We start from the raw sequence: 18693 nt of genomic DNA, 5'->3' as shown, positions 1-18693 counted from the left end.
TTTATTTTACTTTACATTTGTTGAACCGGTATGTCCAACTGAGCTGAATAGCCCTTTTCAGTGGAGGCCCAGGGAGAAAAGGTTGTGTGCTATGAAGTTTGTTGGCAATGCCATAATTGAATGCATGACATAAACAAATTCTGCCAGTTTGCCACGTTAAATAAATTGCTTTGTGTGCATAAATCAAATATAATTTAGAATTAAGAGAGCAAAAAAAAATGGGGTTACAGAGACATATATTGTTTGAAGGTACACCATTAGAGACTTCTGAAGAACTTAATTATTCTAGACTGCTGGCTGGTGCTTCCTCTTGTTATCTGCATATTTCATATGGTTTGAAATTACAATATAACCCTCATAATTTGTACCTTGTATATGTGATTCATACCTAGTTGTGCCTTTTGTTAATGCACATGCCAGCAGTAGCAAAGTAATTTTATTATATAATATGCACCTATAAAGCTTCTGAATTAATTTCAGTCAAACACCTTGCACCTATTTTTCAACAGTTCATGTAGCAATTGCCTTAAAAAGAGCCTATTGACAAGTATGCAACCATTTAAAAAGACCCTTCCAATGTAAAGATTATTTAACAACAGATCGGTGAAGAATTTCAGATGCATACTCAACTACATGTATCGAGTTGAATGCTGTATGATAACAGTAGAAGCTTTCTACATTCCACATTGCAGAACTAAATATTGTAAAATAGGGAGCGTGAAATACATCCAGGCTGTATTTGCACAGTCAGCTTGACATGACAGGACTCTAATTGTCTTAAAAAGAAAAACCAAGATGATGTATCATCTGTGTTGGTGAGGAATGTCTAACGTAAAAGGTCTGAATACATTCCAAAGTGTACAGCAGCTAGATCAATAATGAAATAAGGATGGGATAACCAGAACAATCAATTTTCTTCAGCTGCAGATTTGAGTTTTAATGAAAAGGCATATTTTCAGATAGAATGATTGTGTGAATATACTGTCATATGCTTCTGTACTTTATCACAGTAAGTAAAGACCAAGCATCTGGCTAATTCACTAAATACCATTTATCAGAGTGCAGTAATCACCTCATTAAACGATCTAAGAAACAATCAGCAGCTATTAGTGCTGCCAGCCTCGCAGCAGTAAAGCTCAACACTTCCATCTATTATATATTTGTTTCATAAACCTGAATCATTTGTCAGTCTGCAAGGGACTATGTTATAGAATATGCACAAATGCCACTGTTTAATTTGAACGGTCCGGGATGCTAGTATAAAATAAAACTGGAAAACAGTTGCATTAATGTGATACATATGAGGAGGCAAACTGCATCATTTTGAGCTATATGGAAAGGGTGCATGCACTGCATTTTTTGAGGTACTTGGAAGGGGTGCAATGCATTACTGTGAGGCACATCAGAGGGTGCATTACATATAAGTCACATGGGGGGGTGTAGTGGAAATGGAAGGATGGAGGAAGGGAATAGTACGTAAGAAGCAGCTGCAAGGGAACAGTTGAAAGACTCAAGATATAATTTTAGGGAGACAAAAACAGAGCCTTGGAAAGCATGACTTGTGACAGTGGACAGTGTATATGATTAAAAAGCATTGCATGCAGCCTGACAGAAAGAAAGAAAGGATGGGGCAGAGGAGCAGGGCAGGCTCTGTCATTTAGAGCACACTGCAACTATTGTCTACTGGGCAGATTTAGCAGTCAATAGGCCCTCTTCCATCCCTGTCTTCCTATTTCCATGATTACACTGTGGTATACTAGTATGTCACATTGAAAGGATTATATGTCAGCCTTAACCATTTGTGGTACATGACACAGGCCCAGTTCATGAGAGTGCATTTTTTTTATCTTACTAGAGTGCATTTTACTTCCTAAAAAATTATTCATACATTGCATACATATAGCTTTATCTATGCTGATCTTCTCTCGCTCTCTCTCTCTCTCTCTTCCTCTCTCTCTCTCTCTCTCTATATATATATATATATATATGGGTCCATTTCACATTGTCGAAATCCCACATAATCGCAGACAGGATCATTGAGTTGAGAATATTAAACACCCATTTCATCGAACCACTGGAACAATGAAGACCTAGGATAAGTCCCAACAGAGTCCCAGATGATTATTGGCTTTGGTCAATAGAAAGGTGATGCGGGGGAATGGAAGTGAGTGGCCAATGTCAGCTCATGCAGCCTGGGGCAAGGGAAATGGTTACAGCTACTAGATTGCTGACCTCTACAGGTGTGCTGGGGTAGTGGGTTATAGTGCTAGCATGCTGCATGCAAACCCCAATATGATGCACGTGGAGGTTTAATTGTCCTTTTGGAGCAGCAGCAGCAGCATTCCATAGCTACTTACTGCCATGAAAATGGGTTAGGTTGGGATGGGAGGGGCACATTGATGATGAGTATGCTTACCCACTCCCTCACAATCAGCCACTGCCTTTGGTGTAATGAATGGACTGATCAGGACCCTGCCCTATTCAGAGTATGCATGGGCCCCTTATGGGGGGAAATGGGCCTTCTTACCCCCATCAGAGTAATAAATCGTCTGATTGGGTGCAGATGGCTACCAGGCAGATCAAGAGAGTGGCAAAAATAAATAAAGAAATAAATAAAATAAATAATATTATCTGCTCTTAACAGTTTCTCTCCTTTTGTGGTATGTCTATGCCATTCAGCTTCCTCTTTGTTTACTGTATGTCAGTTTCATTGGCTCAGCAGACAACACACTTGCCTTTGATATTAGTAAGATCAGAAGTTTCTGGATTTTATTCTCTACACCAAGTGATTGGAATCATGTTCCAGGACTGACAACACTGTTGTACAGTATTATGTGGAGTGCTGCACTTTTTAGGCACTGATCAGATGATTTTTTTTCTTTTTTGCTTTCCCTCCAGGACCTAGTTTGATGGTTCCTGTACCTTCTCTATCTTCACCCCTTTGGCATAATCATTTCATCAGAACAGCAGCTGGGTATTCTTGAGCTATTTCTATCCAGAAATCCCTATCAGCCTCACTTCTCTAGCAAGAGTTGAATGGCAGGGAGACGGGCAGCTCACTGGTACTGGAAGGATGCAGCCTATCTTCTCCCCTTGGAAGCAACCCCCTTTCTCCTCAGTGGCTCCTGCATGTTCACAGCTGCTGCCCCCAGAGGGGGAGCATGCTTATGCATGCCAGTTTCCCCTCAGCTGCACAATGCAAATGCAATAATGTCAGAGTGGGCATGACCAGCTAGGAACAATACTGGGTGAATACCCAGTGTTTCTGCTAGGCAACAGACTTGTGGTGAGTCAGATCTACTGCCCCCTCCTCATGATGGATGAACTAGCAGTATCCACTTAGTCTCATCCTTCCCATCAAGATCCTATAACCACCTGAGCTGTTAATCAAACTTAGGTCATCTGCAATGTAGTCAAGGCTTTCTGTCACTATGCCACTGTGCTGACTCAGGTAATCTGGTGAGATGTTGAACTGAAGTTTCATCTATATGAGGTGATGGGGACTCAGGAGGATATTAGGGGTTCATGGACAGTTAGGAAAAAGAGTAGATAACCTTTCCCTCTTATGTATGCTTGAGCTCTCTTAGTTAAAATGCAAACTCAGGCTTTCCCTCAAAACTGCCAATTATAATTAAAACTTTGTTTAAGAAAATCTCACATAAGATGTTTGTAGCCCTGCCTTATTGTTTTCCATGGAAACTATAAGCCTATTGAATAAGTATATGGCTTTCTTAAGTTTTTGATAAATCAGACAACATGGAAGCTAGTACTTCACACAGACAAAAGAACTGTGTTCCCACAGTTAAGTAGGTAGTTCAGGAAAAGAGAAATGGAACCCTGACTCCTCTAGCTAACAAACTGAGTGAGTGATGAAGCTGAAGGGGGGATACGTCTGCCAAACAAAACTTAACTATTTTACTAAAGCAACTTACTTTTTTCATTTTGTGAAAATGGAACAAAAAAGTTATGTTTCCATTTGTCTATAGGATGGCAAACAAAGTTTTTTATACATTTGTTAATCAGCTAAGCCCACCAGACACAAGGGTCCATTTTTCAAGGTTATATTCACAGTTATACGTACACAAATTATTTCAGAAGGAATCCAGTCCTCTATCCTTAACTACAGGCAACAGCTCATTAGTAGCTCAGTGCCTTAATCGTTTGTGGTAACTGCCAGCTCCTGATGAAAATGTGTAGATTTTCAGTGTAGATGTTTAAATAAAGCAGTGATTCATAGTACTCTCATTTTAACTGAGCGGACCGAACATCCTGAAACCAAACAAATTTAAAAAATCTCATATTGCAAAGATACTGAGGGACAACTTTTAGAAGTAAAACAAAATTACATTTTTATGAAAGACAGCATCAGGCCATTTTGAGTTAACATAATATTAATCGCATAGAGTCACGCAGGGTCATTAGCACCACACAGAATATCAAGATATGACAAAACCAATGTTTTTTCAGTTTCTGATCATAGTGGTTATGTAATAACTGGGCAGACACATGCATGCTATACAAGAATACTATAGTAAAGAGATTTAAAACGATTTATGTATTCATAGTCACAGACTTGGACTACTTTGTATTATACCTACCCCCAAAACAGAGGGCATGATATAAATTCTGTTTTACATCAGTGCTGTTTGTAAGATGGCCTTGTACCCCTTAACTCTCCCCTTCCTTTAGAACTAGGCAGGCAGGGGTTTACAGTACACCATTCACTATTACCAACAGTCTTAATGGAAAATAGAGTTTGCATATATGAATATGTGACTTGAGCATGTGTATTTAATTCTAATAATCACATGATCATTGTGATGATCCTGTTCTCAAAACAATTTATGCAAAGATTAGGTGTAATATTCCATAGGCTGTAGCTGTCAAATAGCATGCATGAGAAATGTAAGGTCTGTTTTCCACAGTACACCTTCAAACTTTCTGTGAATTCTTAGCCCAATTCCAAAACTCCTTCATCTTCCTGTCTTAAAACCTGGTTGCCTCATGGTTTTGGCATCTTTTCAGGCTTGTTGGCTGTTGCTGAAGCACCCACCAAGAGGAGAAAATGCTGAGAGAAGAAAGGAGCAACTTTTGAAATTTTAAGTATTTTTCCTCTGTTTATTTGCTAAGTTTTTCTGCATAGCCACCTATTTTGAGCATTTTCTGGCTTGTTAAACTTGATTTCTGCATTAGTAACTGTATTTAGAGCACAACCTAGAGCTGTTTACTAAATTTCCTGTTTGCACTTATTTTTAAAATCGTTTTTTTCTCAAAACTTGCATTTTATCTGTCTTTGGCCTAGCACTCTTGTGTGGGGTCATTTACTGCACTGTTATAACTTGTTGATACTTGTGAACCTCTGCTATCTCTGGAAAAAACAAAAAAATCTTGCTTTTTTCCCACTTTTCTGAGATTTAAAAAAGTTCAGTTACAGGCTTGCTGTTCTTGAACTGTTTGTAAGTTTCTGTGAGGCCATTTTTTGCTTGGGCTAAAGGGAAGTCTCTCTGTTAATCAGTGGTAGTGAAAAACATTGAGCAGCCTGCCTGCCCCTGTGGGAGTGGTTACTGACTTGAAACTGTAGTTTTATTGGCCATTTTGGGTCAATTCCAAAACTCCTTCATCTTCCTCTCTTAAAACCCTCTTTTGCGCGTTTTTGCGCGTTTTTGAGCATAGCGCAACAGCGGGCAGCGCCGCCTAATTAGGTTTAAACTATTCCTGGCTCCACAAAGTCTGCTCTTCACTTTTTCCCTTAGAACTGCTCTATCTGGCAATTTAAACACCATATTCTCATTCTAAGGCCCTTCACTGGTCCAATTAAGTAATCCTACAAGTTAGCACTATTAAACCATAAGCACTACTTACTCTTATACTCTCTACGATTACCTTGTCCTCTATTGGTCCGTCTTAAATTCAGTTTCCCTATATTACTCTAGCATGTCCAAAGGTCAGTCAATGGTTTCCTCTCCAGTCCAGCTGGTGAATCTGGGAATTTTGAGGCAATGTTACAACTGTCTCATGTACACGGACAACACTCTCCTCCTTCCAAACAGGTTCAAATATATGTGAGAGATGCAACTATTTAGCCAAACTGGAGGCTGAGCTCTCTCATCTCAAAACTGGTGTAACCAGTCAGGAGGAGAAGGTAACCTCACACAACACAATTCCAGTATCACATAGTCCCACCACATCAGCGAACCAAACACATAAATACACAAAACATACTCGAGGCTCTAAATAAAAATCTACCTAAGCAACAGAGACCTCCAAAGCAGACATCCAAGCAAACGCTACCTCAAAACAAAACATGCACAACACATAGCCCACAACGTCAGTGTGCCAAGCAGCCACAGCCCTTAAGGCTGAATAACACACCTGATACTCTTGTAATAGGTGACTCTATTGTCAGACACACTGATGTCCCGCTCACCAGGCTGAATAAAGAGAAGGTCACGGTGAGCTGCCTGTCGGGTGCTAGGATCCGCCACATAACGCAAGCACTCAAGTCACTCCAAAGCAAATACAAATATGACTCAGTCATTGTACATGCTGGTGTGAATGACCTGAGACGTACCTCCCTGGACTACATGAAAAGAGACACAGAGGAGCTCTGTGATCATGTAGCCCTGACCTTGAGCAGCATCTTACCCTCACCTAGAATGTTGCCACAGTACAAAGACAAAATGATCGATTTTAACAATTGGCTAAAATTTTGGTGTCATTCAAAGGGGATCCAGTGTCTGTCAGCCTGGGATGACATGCTCGACAAGCCACGTTGCTTCGTTAGGGACGGATTGCACCTGTCATCACTGGGCTTTTGGATATTGGCAAAGGCTCTTGCCACCCCCATAGTGCCTTTTTTAGGCAAGGCTCAAAAGTCAAACCCACCCCCATAGACAGCACAAGGAACAAGAAACTAAGGGTAATGCTGCTAAACGCCATAAGTCTTAACCTCAAGATGCACGCACTCGAAGCTCTCCTCAGTATGGAGAACATCAATATCTGTGCAGTGACAGAAACCTGGTTCAAGGCTCCAGAGAGCACCCCAGCACTACCAGGCTATACCTCATATCATGCTTTTCGTCCCCAAAACCCGGACTGAACCACAAAAGTAGGAGGAGTTTCCATATTTATCAAGGATATCCACACCTCCAGGTTAGTGGCATTGCACAAAGTATCGGAGACCATCCATGTGCAACTAACAGTGGGCAAGACTGCTTTTCAGTTTATAGCATCCTACAGACCACCCTCTCAATGTCAGGAATCCCACTCGGCTTTCCTGAAAACATTGGAGAACATGAAGATCTCTCTGAACACCATTATATTGGGCGACTTCAACTACCCAAACATTGACTGGGAGCACTACTCAAGCCCCAGCACCTTAGTCCAAAGGTTCCTGGAAATTATAAACTCAAATGCTATGGAACAACTAGTCACCACTCCCACAAGAGGGGACAACATACTAGACCTGATCATTACCAACATGGGGACTCTATGCTCCACACCAGAAGTATATCCCTCATTGGTAAGATCTGACCATAAATTAATTTCACTGGATGTCCACATCCCGACCCCACCCCCAGCCCAGAAAACCACAGTGAAAAACTTCTCAAAAGTGAACTTCTCACTTCTCAAAACTGAAGTGGAATCCTTCAAGGCCCCAGGGCCAGTGGAAACTATGGCCCATACTGCAGAATCCTATATAAATGCATTCTACGGACATCTCCAGGAATGCATGGACCATGCCATCCCAAACAAAACCAAGACCCAATCATCCAAAGGCAGGCATCCAGTCTGGTGGACCCCTGCCATAAATAAACTGTACAACAGAAGGAGGAAGCTACTACATGATAGAGCAAAATCTCTAATAGGGAAGGCATCTCTGATCAGTACTAGCAAAAAATTACGATCCTCATAAAATCCTCCAAGGCCAGCTTTGAGAGAAAAATTGCACAGGACACCAAAGACAATCATAAGGCTTTTTTCAGTTATGTTAGAAACCTGGGATGCAACTCCCAGACTTGTTCTGAGTTGATTCTAAACGACAAAAAATACACTGAACCCACAGACATCGCCAATATCCTGGCAGACAGGTTCATTGCAAACTCCCCCCCCCCCAAAAGAGCAAGTATCTATCCCGGCAGAGGGCTGCCTCCCAAACATCTCTGATGCTCAGGTGAAGGCTGTCCTCTCCAAAGCAAAAAACACTGCTTCCATGGGACCAGATGGCGTCCCAGGTTGCGTCCTACATGAACTCCAAGAGGAACTAATCCCTCAAATAAAACAGCTATACAATCTCAGCCTCACTACAGGATATGTGCCCACAGAATGGTGTACAGCAACAGTGGTCCCACTCCACAAAGGTGGAGCCTCTACGGACCCTGGAAACTATCACCCCATAAGCCTGACTAGCTTAGTCTGCAAGGCTATGGAGAGGATCATCATGGAGCTCATAAACAAAGACATTGGGGACCTACAGACACTAGATCCTACCCAGTTTGGCTTTGTCAAGGGCAGATCCTGCCTTTTGAACCTGGTTGACATCTTCAAAACAGTCACCAAAGCCATAGATGAAGGGAAGGTAGTCCACACAGCCTATCTGGACCTTGCAAAGGCATTTGACACAATACCCCACTCGGGCATCATAGATAAGCTATCCAGCTTAAATATAAACCCCTGTGTCACAAGATGGGTCGCAAACTGGATCAAAGACAGAACCCACAGAGTGAGAGTTGCTGGAGCCATGTCAGACTCGAAACCGGTCACAAGTGGCGTCCCACAGGGGTCTGTCCTGGGACCACTCTTGTTCGGTATATACTTTTCTGAGGTACAGGCAAACGTGGGAGGACTATGGCTCACCAAGTTCGCAGACGACTGCAAACTGGACACCATAATCAACTCTCCAGCTGACACAAACATCCTTCAAAAAGGTCTCACAGAGACAGATAACTGGTGCCAGTACCATGGTTTAAAGCTAAATGCCAAAAAATGTATAGTCATATCCTTTGGCAAAAAAAATGTGCCCACAAATTACCACATAGGCGGAAACCCATTAAGTACAGAGAAAGTTATTAGGGACCTGGGGACCCAAGTTGATAGCAATCTCTCCTTTGAAAACCACATTGCCAAAGTGGTTAGAAAGACCTTCTACATAGCCCACCTCATCACGAAGGGTTTCACATCTAGATCAAGAGAGGTAATCATGCCCCTTTATTCATCCCTCATCAGGCCCATCATAGACTACAATGCCCCTTTTGGGATGTACCTTACCCGACACCTGCAGCAATTAGAAAGACCCCAAAAGTATCTCACCAAGACGATTAAGGGTCTCAAACAGATGCCTTATGCTGCTCGGTTAAAAAAACTCCAGTTCTACTCAGTTGCATACCGCCTACTTCGAGGCGATCTATGCCTGACATACAAAGCTATGTCAAATCCAGAATTGATACAGGATGGTACGAGTGACAAATTCAGTACAACAACCACAAAAACTCACTCATTGAGACCCAAATAAGGGTATGAGTGCAGCAAAACAGAGTTCCAAATGAAGTAGTTCCAATAAGGAAATAGTAAATGCGACAAAGCAGAATAACTGTATGAAAAACCAGAATCAATGATGTAGAATCACAGTGATTGGAACTACTTCATTTGGAACTCTGTTTTGCTGCACTCATACCCTTATTTGGGTCTCAACGAGTGAGTTTTTGTGGTTGTCAAATCCAGAATTAATGGACATGCTCCACCTCAGTAAATCTAAATCCCTTAGAGCCACATGCTCGAGGGACTTGAACCTCAGCACAGAAATAAATAGAACTTGCTGGAGGGACAGGTTCATAACCCAGAGGCTCCCTTCGCTCTGGAATAGAATTCCAGTTCATGTGAGGCAGAGCACCTTACTGAATCTCTTCAAGAAGAATCTTGATAGATGGATGGGGGATTGTAGGTTTGTCCCAGGGATTACTCCTGTGTCACTATTAGACAGAGGCACAGTAAACTAAACCTTAAAAAGGGCACAGTATACTCAAATCAAGGGGTGGCGTAAGCCATACAGAATCAGGCTAGGCTTATAATTGCCTCAGGGCAGATAACCTAGTATGAACCTATGAACCTATGAACCTAATACAGAGAATTATTATCAGACCTCCAATGACTACCAACGTGTTAAATGTTCGAGACATGGATGTGAAGAAATTCACTTTGAGAGGCGAGTAAAGTGAAGCTGCAGAGGTGACTTGACATTTGTGATGAGCACACATATCAAGTATTGATGATCAGAGAAAGCCACTCATAATTCTTTGACATACATGGAGCTGCCCTGATGTGCTACTAGTTACAAGAAAAAAGGTGGTGTAGCATGAAGTGTTTTACAGTCTTGAAAACTGCAACATACTTAATGCTGTTATGCAGACAGATGGCAGGTTTAACAACTGTTTGACACTTCAGCCTGACACACTTTTTTGTGTGTGTGAGCAAGTGTAAAGTGTACTACAGGTTTCCGAGCTGCAAAAGTACTTCTGTTGCTGTTCTGTGTGTGTGCTCTGTGTGCAGCAGTGTGAGACCCAATCATGACAGCATCAACAGATGGTTAGCATAAAGGATTATGATAGAGTCTTTGATCATAACCAAGCCGTTATGTGTTTGCGATATGGATGCCAGGAAATTCACCTTGAGAGAGAAATGATGCAAAGTTCAAGAGGCAGATCTTGGCATCTGTTTGCAGAACATACAACATCATTGTTGTGAGTGGAGAGACCAGATCATAATTCTTTGCAGTACATAGAGCTTTAGCTGGTCCAGTCCAGTACTAGTTATGGAAAAAAAGTGTAGGACTGCAAAACATTTTACAGCTTTGAAAGTCGAGTATCTCTTAGCACTGCCACACATCAGTCAGAAGCTGGGTCAATGCCTTTAAAAGCTGTTAGATACTTCACTCTGCTACATTTTTTGTATGACAGTGACATGCTTAATAGCTTTTAAAGCTCTTTAGCTTGCTACTACTGCTCTATATGGCTACCACTGGCTAATGTTATTCTCTAGTGCAAGACAAGGAGTGGTATCCATAGTCATTACATGAACTCATAAAGGCTATCCACACCTTCTGTGCATTTCTGCAGCAAAGTCACAATTCATAGAGGCCACTTACTCTAATGCATAATGACCATGAATAAGTGTAAACTAATGAAGTCATAATGAGATACAAATGAGAAATAATTTAAAATGGAATAAGGTAATGAGGCCTTCTCCTGCCTGTTTGCTATTCATAGTCATGATTTCACTTATTTCTGCTCCACTAGCAGATTTGTTATAAAAGGCAGAGTTGTGCCCATTCTATCTAAACGATTTGCAGTGATGCTGTCACTTGCTGCTAACCATGCTATTTTCCAGTGTGAGCTGCTTGTCTTCGTCAAGTCAAAACTGCTTGACACAGTGGGACTTGTCTGCCATGGAGGTAATGATATAGACAGAGAATTATGCACTACAATTTCGACAGTCAGGAGACACTTGACAGGTTTACAGTGGACAGGGATAAGGGTCTTAGTGAGTATGGATGACCCTGCATGGGCACTGGGGGGATGTGTGGCCTTCCTATCACTGTGGATTCAAAGGTATACATAATCCTGACTATACTTCCCACAGGGACATTCTAGAGGCATACTGAGGACATGTTGAGTATCTCACAGGCTTCTGCCTTGACAATACTTCAGCAGTTCCTGGATGTACTCTTGGCACATGTGGATCAGTACATCCATTTCCTGGTGTCACCATAGGACCGAGCCCAGACTATGTCCACTTTTAATGGGTTGCACATTTCTCTGAGGTATTCTTTGTGATAGATTGCACCCATGGTACAGTTAGGGCCTCATCTGATCCACGGGGGGAGTGGTACCACAATAGAAAGGGCTTCCATTCCATCAATTGCTAGGTAGTATGTGATGCATGGGGGTACGTCACCAACATCTCTGCCCAGCATGCTGGCAGTGCACATAATTCCAATATCTGGCATACTGGCTCACTTTATCACCTCTTCCTGCATGGTAGAATGCCCAGTGGTCATGATTTGGCAAGTGGAAAAATGTTTGTTTTCTTTTTTATATAAGTAGTTATTCACAGTAAAATGAAACATTTTTCTTTATTTTGTCTCCCTCTTTCTCTCTCTCTTTTTTTCTTTCAGGTGATGTTGGATATCAGCTGGAGCCATAACTTATAATACCATTGAGAAATCCAAGTAGAGCTGCAGAAGAGAACTACAACACAACTCTGTCCCAGACCTGTATTGTCATTGGAATTGTATTTGGCCTGTTGAAGAGCCATTTTAGGTGCTTGGATGAATCATGGATTGTCCTTCTGTATGACCCAGCTACCGCATGCAGGATGTTTACTGTATGTTACATTCTGCACAACGTGCTCATACACTGGTCTGGTGATGAAGTGGCACATGCTATTACTGCATCTCCCAGTTCCAGTCCTGCAATGATTAATGATGACCAGCCAGCAGCAGTAGATAAAGGACTCCATGCAGCAGGCTCATGCACTGCATAGGCTGCAGAGGTAAAGAAGTGGTGCCCAGTACCATGGTTTAAAGCTAAATGCTTTATTTCAAAACAGGTATTCATATTATTGATTGTAAAAGACATGCCTGAGTGCTAACTGACTACTGTTCAGTGATGTCATAAGGCATCATATATGGAATTATCACATTTTTAACTATTTTGCACAATACATTTTTGCAGAGATGATGTACCTAAGTATACACATACTGAATGTCCTGAAGAGGTACATTTAGTAAAAACTGCTACTTCAGTACTTACCATGAGTTCATGTTGAGCTATGTTGTCTGTTAAGGTACTGCACATCAGGTTATTTCATTTTGTCATACAAAAGAATTTTTGGCCTCAGAGACAAAACAAACTCATCATCATTTGTGCAGTTGTGAGGGTGAAGTATTTGTTTACATGGTAGGATACTCATTTACTCTTTAATTGTCATATTAGTGTTTCCCTAAATACTTGTGTATTGCTACTTTTAAGTTGTAGGTAACTGCCAGCTGTAACAATACATAAATAGATAAAAACAAATATTTCAAGCAGCGACACCAACACCCTTCTAGCCTGCCAATATACCAAAACAGTTGTTCCCATAATAATTGCCCAGGCTGTTCTTAAAAATATATAAACTAGTTGTGTTTTAATGTAATGTGGTAGTCTATACCATGCATCAGCTACTCTCTCAGAGAATCAGTTAGTACATTTCTCATTTCTACAGAGCCATCTACATAGGTTGTCTGATGATTCTCTACCTCTTATTGATAACCTCAAACATTCCCAGAGATAGTCATCGCTAAACGCCCTATATACCTGAATAAGGTCTTCTCTTAAATATCTGGATAAGACACTGTACAAATTCAGATATTTCAAGTCTTTCATAATAACTTAAATTTTCATATCCATGGATGCCCTTGGTATATTTCCACTGTACTCTTTCCAGTTCACTCACACTTGCTTTCTTATAAGGTTTCCATGTTGTTATTCCATACTCAAGTCTGGGTCTAATATAACTAATAAAAGATGACATAATTTCCGATTTCCTAGACTTTATAAATCTTTTTATATGACCTATAGCTCTATAACTATCATTAACCAGTTGGTTGATATGATTAAGAAAGGCTCAAAGCTACTCTGTTAAAGACTTTTTTCAGCCGAGGCGCTAGAGAAATTCAGACTTGTGTGGATTTTGTTAAACAAAAATTCAGTTTTGGATTGTTGGTTTGCTGTGTATGGTATTTGTATATTTTCTATCTGCTGTTCGAGTGAAGTGGTTGGATTAGATCTACCCATAGATCCATATCCTATTCCTATATATATATATATATATATATATATATATATATATATATATATATAAGTGTTCATTTTTCAGTTTATAACTCTGAAATCTTGTATGCTTAGTTTTGGATGTACTTATCAGCATATTATTTTCTTGGGCCCAAATGGTCAATTTAGTCAAGTTCTTTTACAGACAAGCCTTGTCTGTAACACATGTAATCAGTTTACCTATTTTCAATTCATCTGCATACAGACTAGAGAACACCTCAGATGAAAAGATAGATCTGAAAGATACAATCTAAACAAGTAAGGGTCTAGGACAGACCCCTGAAGGATACCCTGACTGTAACCAAGGATTTTACCTGTCCAGTTGCTGTATGATACTTGCCATGTCTATTTGTAAGCCATGCAGTTATTCATCTTATGAAGAGTACATCAGTACATAGTTGTTTTAATTTGTTGATCAGTGTTTTGTGTATGACCTTATCAAATGCTGAAGTTAAATATATATAAATTACATCACAGTACAATTTTTCATTCATAGCTGTTATTGTAAGTTATAGAATGTCATGTTACAGATGATAATTAAAAAAAAGTATCTAATATAAGCTTCTCTCTTTTTCTACAATATCAAAGTGAACTTATGGGTCTGTATGACTCTAGGTTCTTGTTCTATCAGCGGCATGCCTAGCATATTTGACACCCAGAACCAAATTTTTTACCACCCCCCCCCACCATGGAGATTTTTTTTCGAACACTTCCTCTTCTACGACAATTGTTTTAAGAATTAATCATAAAAGAAACAAAATACAGGCCAGCAAGGAGCAAGTGAGGATCAGTGATCTAATCCCCAAAAGAGTCAGCCATCCTACAGGAAGGCTTGTCCCAAACAAATAACTAGTGCTAGAATCAAGGACTCAAGATAAGTGCCAAAAGTGTACTATCATCTCCTTTGTAAATTTGAGTACAACATTGATGACACACCCCCTAACAGCTGACCTAGTAGTTTGGGATTTGATAATTTATGCAGACATTTGACCCCAAATTCTATTAGGAACAGATAAGAATGAAGAAAACTTAGGGACATTTTTCAAAATCAGGAACAGTTTCAACTTGGTTTTACAAATATAGCAGCCAGGGAGAGAGAGAAAAAGTATAGAGTGCAGCATATTTTATACAAATGCACAGGGGTCATGTAAAGGCAGTTTATAAGGTAAGCAAACAATATGAGAGTAAGTTGCAGGCCAAACATATCAGGCAAATACAAGAATATTCTGTAAAAATGGGGACAGTTTCAAATGTGTTTTGTACAACATTCCAATTTATTTCACACAAATGCACACTAGCCATTAATGCCAAACTTTAAACGGAGCGCCAGATGTTTCATCAGCGACAGAGCTAGCCACTGTCCTCCCAAGAAAAAAAAATATTTCCATTTAGTTTGCACAAATGCACATTAGCCAGCCATTAATACCAGACTTTAAGCTAGGCAAATGAAGAAGATAAGTTCCCATAGCACAGCTAGCCAGCCCCCACCCCACAAAAAAAAAATTAATTCATTTCACACAAATGCACACTAGCCAGCCTTCAAAACAATGTGAAAAGGTCAAAGTTACTGCCATCCCTCCAGAAGCATTATAAATATTTAGATTTATTTACACCAATGCACCTTAAGGGTGGAATTTAAACTGACCAAGTGAAAAGGACAAGTTACATTCATCCAGGCTATTGGCCCTGAAACCCTTATAAGCATAACTAAGAGTTTTGTCTAAACATGGGCTAAACTCTTGGCTAGGTTTATAAGGGCCTCAGGGCCAATAGCCTAGCAACCTCCTATGATCCTATGATCCCATGATCCACAGCACAGCTGGTCAGCTCCCCAGCCCTAATAAAGGATAAAAATATTCTAAATTATTAACAAAAATATTCACTTGCCAGCCTTAATGGAGGAATTTAAGCTGAGCAAGTGAAAGGGCAAGCTACTTTATTCCACAGCCTACCTAGTTACCCCCACCTCACTAAAACAAAAAGAGGGCTGAAGAGTACAATGAAAAAAAAGAACATAAATATCCAGTTTCAAAATATTTAAACAAATGCACACACACACACACACACACACACACACACACACACACACACACACACACACACACACACACACACACACACACACACACACACACACTAGCCTAAAAACCCGCCTCCTCCTCTCCAAAAATAAGAAAGAAAATCTGGTTATATTCACATTAAAAAATGTTTACCTTTAGTCTAGTTGTCCACAATGCCCTAGATGATTCACAGTGTTTCAGCTACATGGCTTCTGAATATCCATAAAATTTCACTTTGTAAATCTTTACGTGTACATTCAAGTAATTTAAAGCCAAACCCCACTACTTGTAGGGATGCATGTTTCAGCCTTTTTTGTGACCTCATTAGTGCATCATAAATGGATTGTTTGTCTATACTTTAAAACACAAAGATTCAAATCAAGCATGATGGCCTAAATATTAAGGTGCCTGAAAAATATCCCAATTAACATCCAAAGAAAAGGGTAAAACGGTCACACAGAGAAAACATTGAGTAAAAACTGCAAGTAAAAGACAACCAATCTAGAGTTTCCACTATGTACACCTCAAACCTCCTGTAATTAAGGCCCATGGGATATATGCAAATGACCCCTTAAGGACATACAGAGTTTCAGCAGTATGGCTTCTGAATGACCATGACATTTTACTTTTTAAGTCGTTTTGGGTACATTCTAGTCAATAAAGCCAAATCCCACTAGTTGTGGACATGCATGTTTTGGACTTTTTTAGTGACCTCATCAGCCCAATATATATATACACACACACACACACACACACACACACACACACACACACACACACACACACACACACACACACACATATATATATATCAGATCATTGAAACCCCACATATTGAGAAAACAATATTGAATCTTCACTTAAGGGAAACCTTACACCAGCCAAAACATTCACCAGGAAATTAACCAGTTGGCCACAATGGAGGTATTTGCCCTTTTGTCAAAGGAAAATCAACTTCAAAAAGATCAACACACGGCAGGTTCAGGTTAAGGCACTTTAATTCTTGCAGCAAGGAGACAAAAACGTGCTAATACAGAGTTTGTCTAACTAGAATCAGGAAGTGAAGCCATTCTTATACATTTCTTAAAAGACATTGCCTACTAAGCTGACGTAATAAATCACTTTCAATATTATTTCATTGCAGCTGTTTGTCCATGATTTTCTGCTGGCATATCAAGTTTACAAAAAAAACTTCCTAAGAAAAACAACGTGGCCTTGATGACCACCAGTCAGATACAACTTCTCACTATGCAATGTTACCATTCAAGGTACTATGGCTAATTCGAGCACAAAACAAGTACAGATTATAGTTCATTTCTTCAAGCAGTCTTTGTTCAACTGTATCTATCTTTTCTGCAGCTGTGCATGTTCTCATAACATGAACAGAACTGATTGTTCAAGTTCAATAACATTATAGAAAACAGTATTGTTCTATTCATTATTTTCCTGACCTAGCAGATAATCACCTGCTTCTCAGTAAATTTCCAAAAGGCATAAACATGAATTTTGCTGTGCTAGCAAATACTAGGTCAGAGAGCATCTTGCAGTTTCAGAAAGCATATTGCAGTTTGAAAAGCATCTTATAGTTTCATACAAAACTAAGCTGTACATAAAATAGAATGAAATGTGTTAACCCTTTTAGCTTCTAATAAGCACTAAACATATACATTAATACATATTTTTCTAACATTTCCCCCCGTTAATACTTTTTATTCTATTTTCAAAAGCATAAACAGTTTGCTTCTTCTCCTAAACTCTTCTGTTCAGAATATGCAGTTAAGAGAGTCATTCAGTTTAAACTTATGAAAGTGTTTCAGTTTTCAACAGTTCTTCAATTTCAGTACTTTGGTACAAAGTCTCAGAAATTGACATGTCTATAAAACCTTTAATTAATCTTTTCATGCAGGGAATATCACAAGAAACACACACTCCTAATAGGAGTAATCCCACACAAATGGCAATCAGGATGTTCATTAGGATGCTACCCCACCCCCCCAAACAAATTCTGGAAAAAATCCATCAGTGGGTTTGGGCCTGGTTTGGTCATGGCTGACACTTGCTGAATCATCTCAAGATGGTCATTTATCTCATGCTGGTTGTCAGGAATATACAGACAGCACTCCTCTTTTATTAAAGCACACGTACCACCTTTCGCCACTAGGGTGAAATCGACAGCCATGTGGTTTTGAAGCACCACAGTTCTCATAGCATTCAGTTCATCAGTTACTAATTCGAGAGCAGAAAAAGTTGCATTACTCATTACTTTGAGAAGTTTGGACAGTTTTCGCAGCTCCCAAATCGATTTCACTGCGCCATATGCAGGGGCTATACCTGCCCATGATCTAATAGTGTCACTTAAGTCCATGTGTGTCAGTTTATCTTTGTTTTTCACGGAGTTATAGTTTCTCCAGCCTGCTTCAATTCATCCCATTGGATTCTCAGGTCTCTTGATTGGATTTCCAGGTTTATTGGTGACCTCTCTGACATTTCAAATTCTTCCCTGAGGCAAAACTGCATTGTGTCATATGGCCGGAACCAGGTAACCCAAAAGACAACTGCCGGACCAATTCTCAGGTAACCATTTGTATGCCTTTTTCCCACACACAAAATAACAATTCTCTACTTTAGTATTAATATATACTTGCCCTGCATGAAACATTTTCTTATCAATGATAGATAGTTGTTTAAAAAAAGAACAGGATTATGTTGTACTTCATCAACTGTTTTGTGCATTGATTCTAAATATGAGTCATAGCTTGTATCAC

Source organism: Protopterus annectens, chromosome 1.part2 (genome assembly GCF_019279795.1).
Source record: "Protopterus annectens isolate FY-2018-M chromosome 1.part2, PAN1.0, whole genome shotgun sequence".
NCBI lineage: Eukaryota > Metazoa > Chordata > Ceratodontiformes > Protopteridae > Protopterus > Protopterus annectens.
This window is presented reverse-complemented; position numbering follows the sequence as displayed.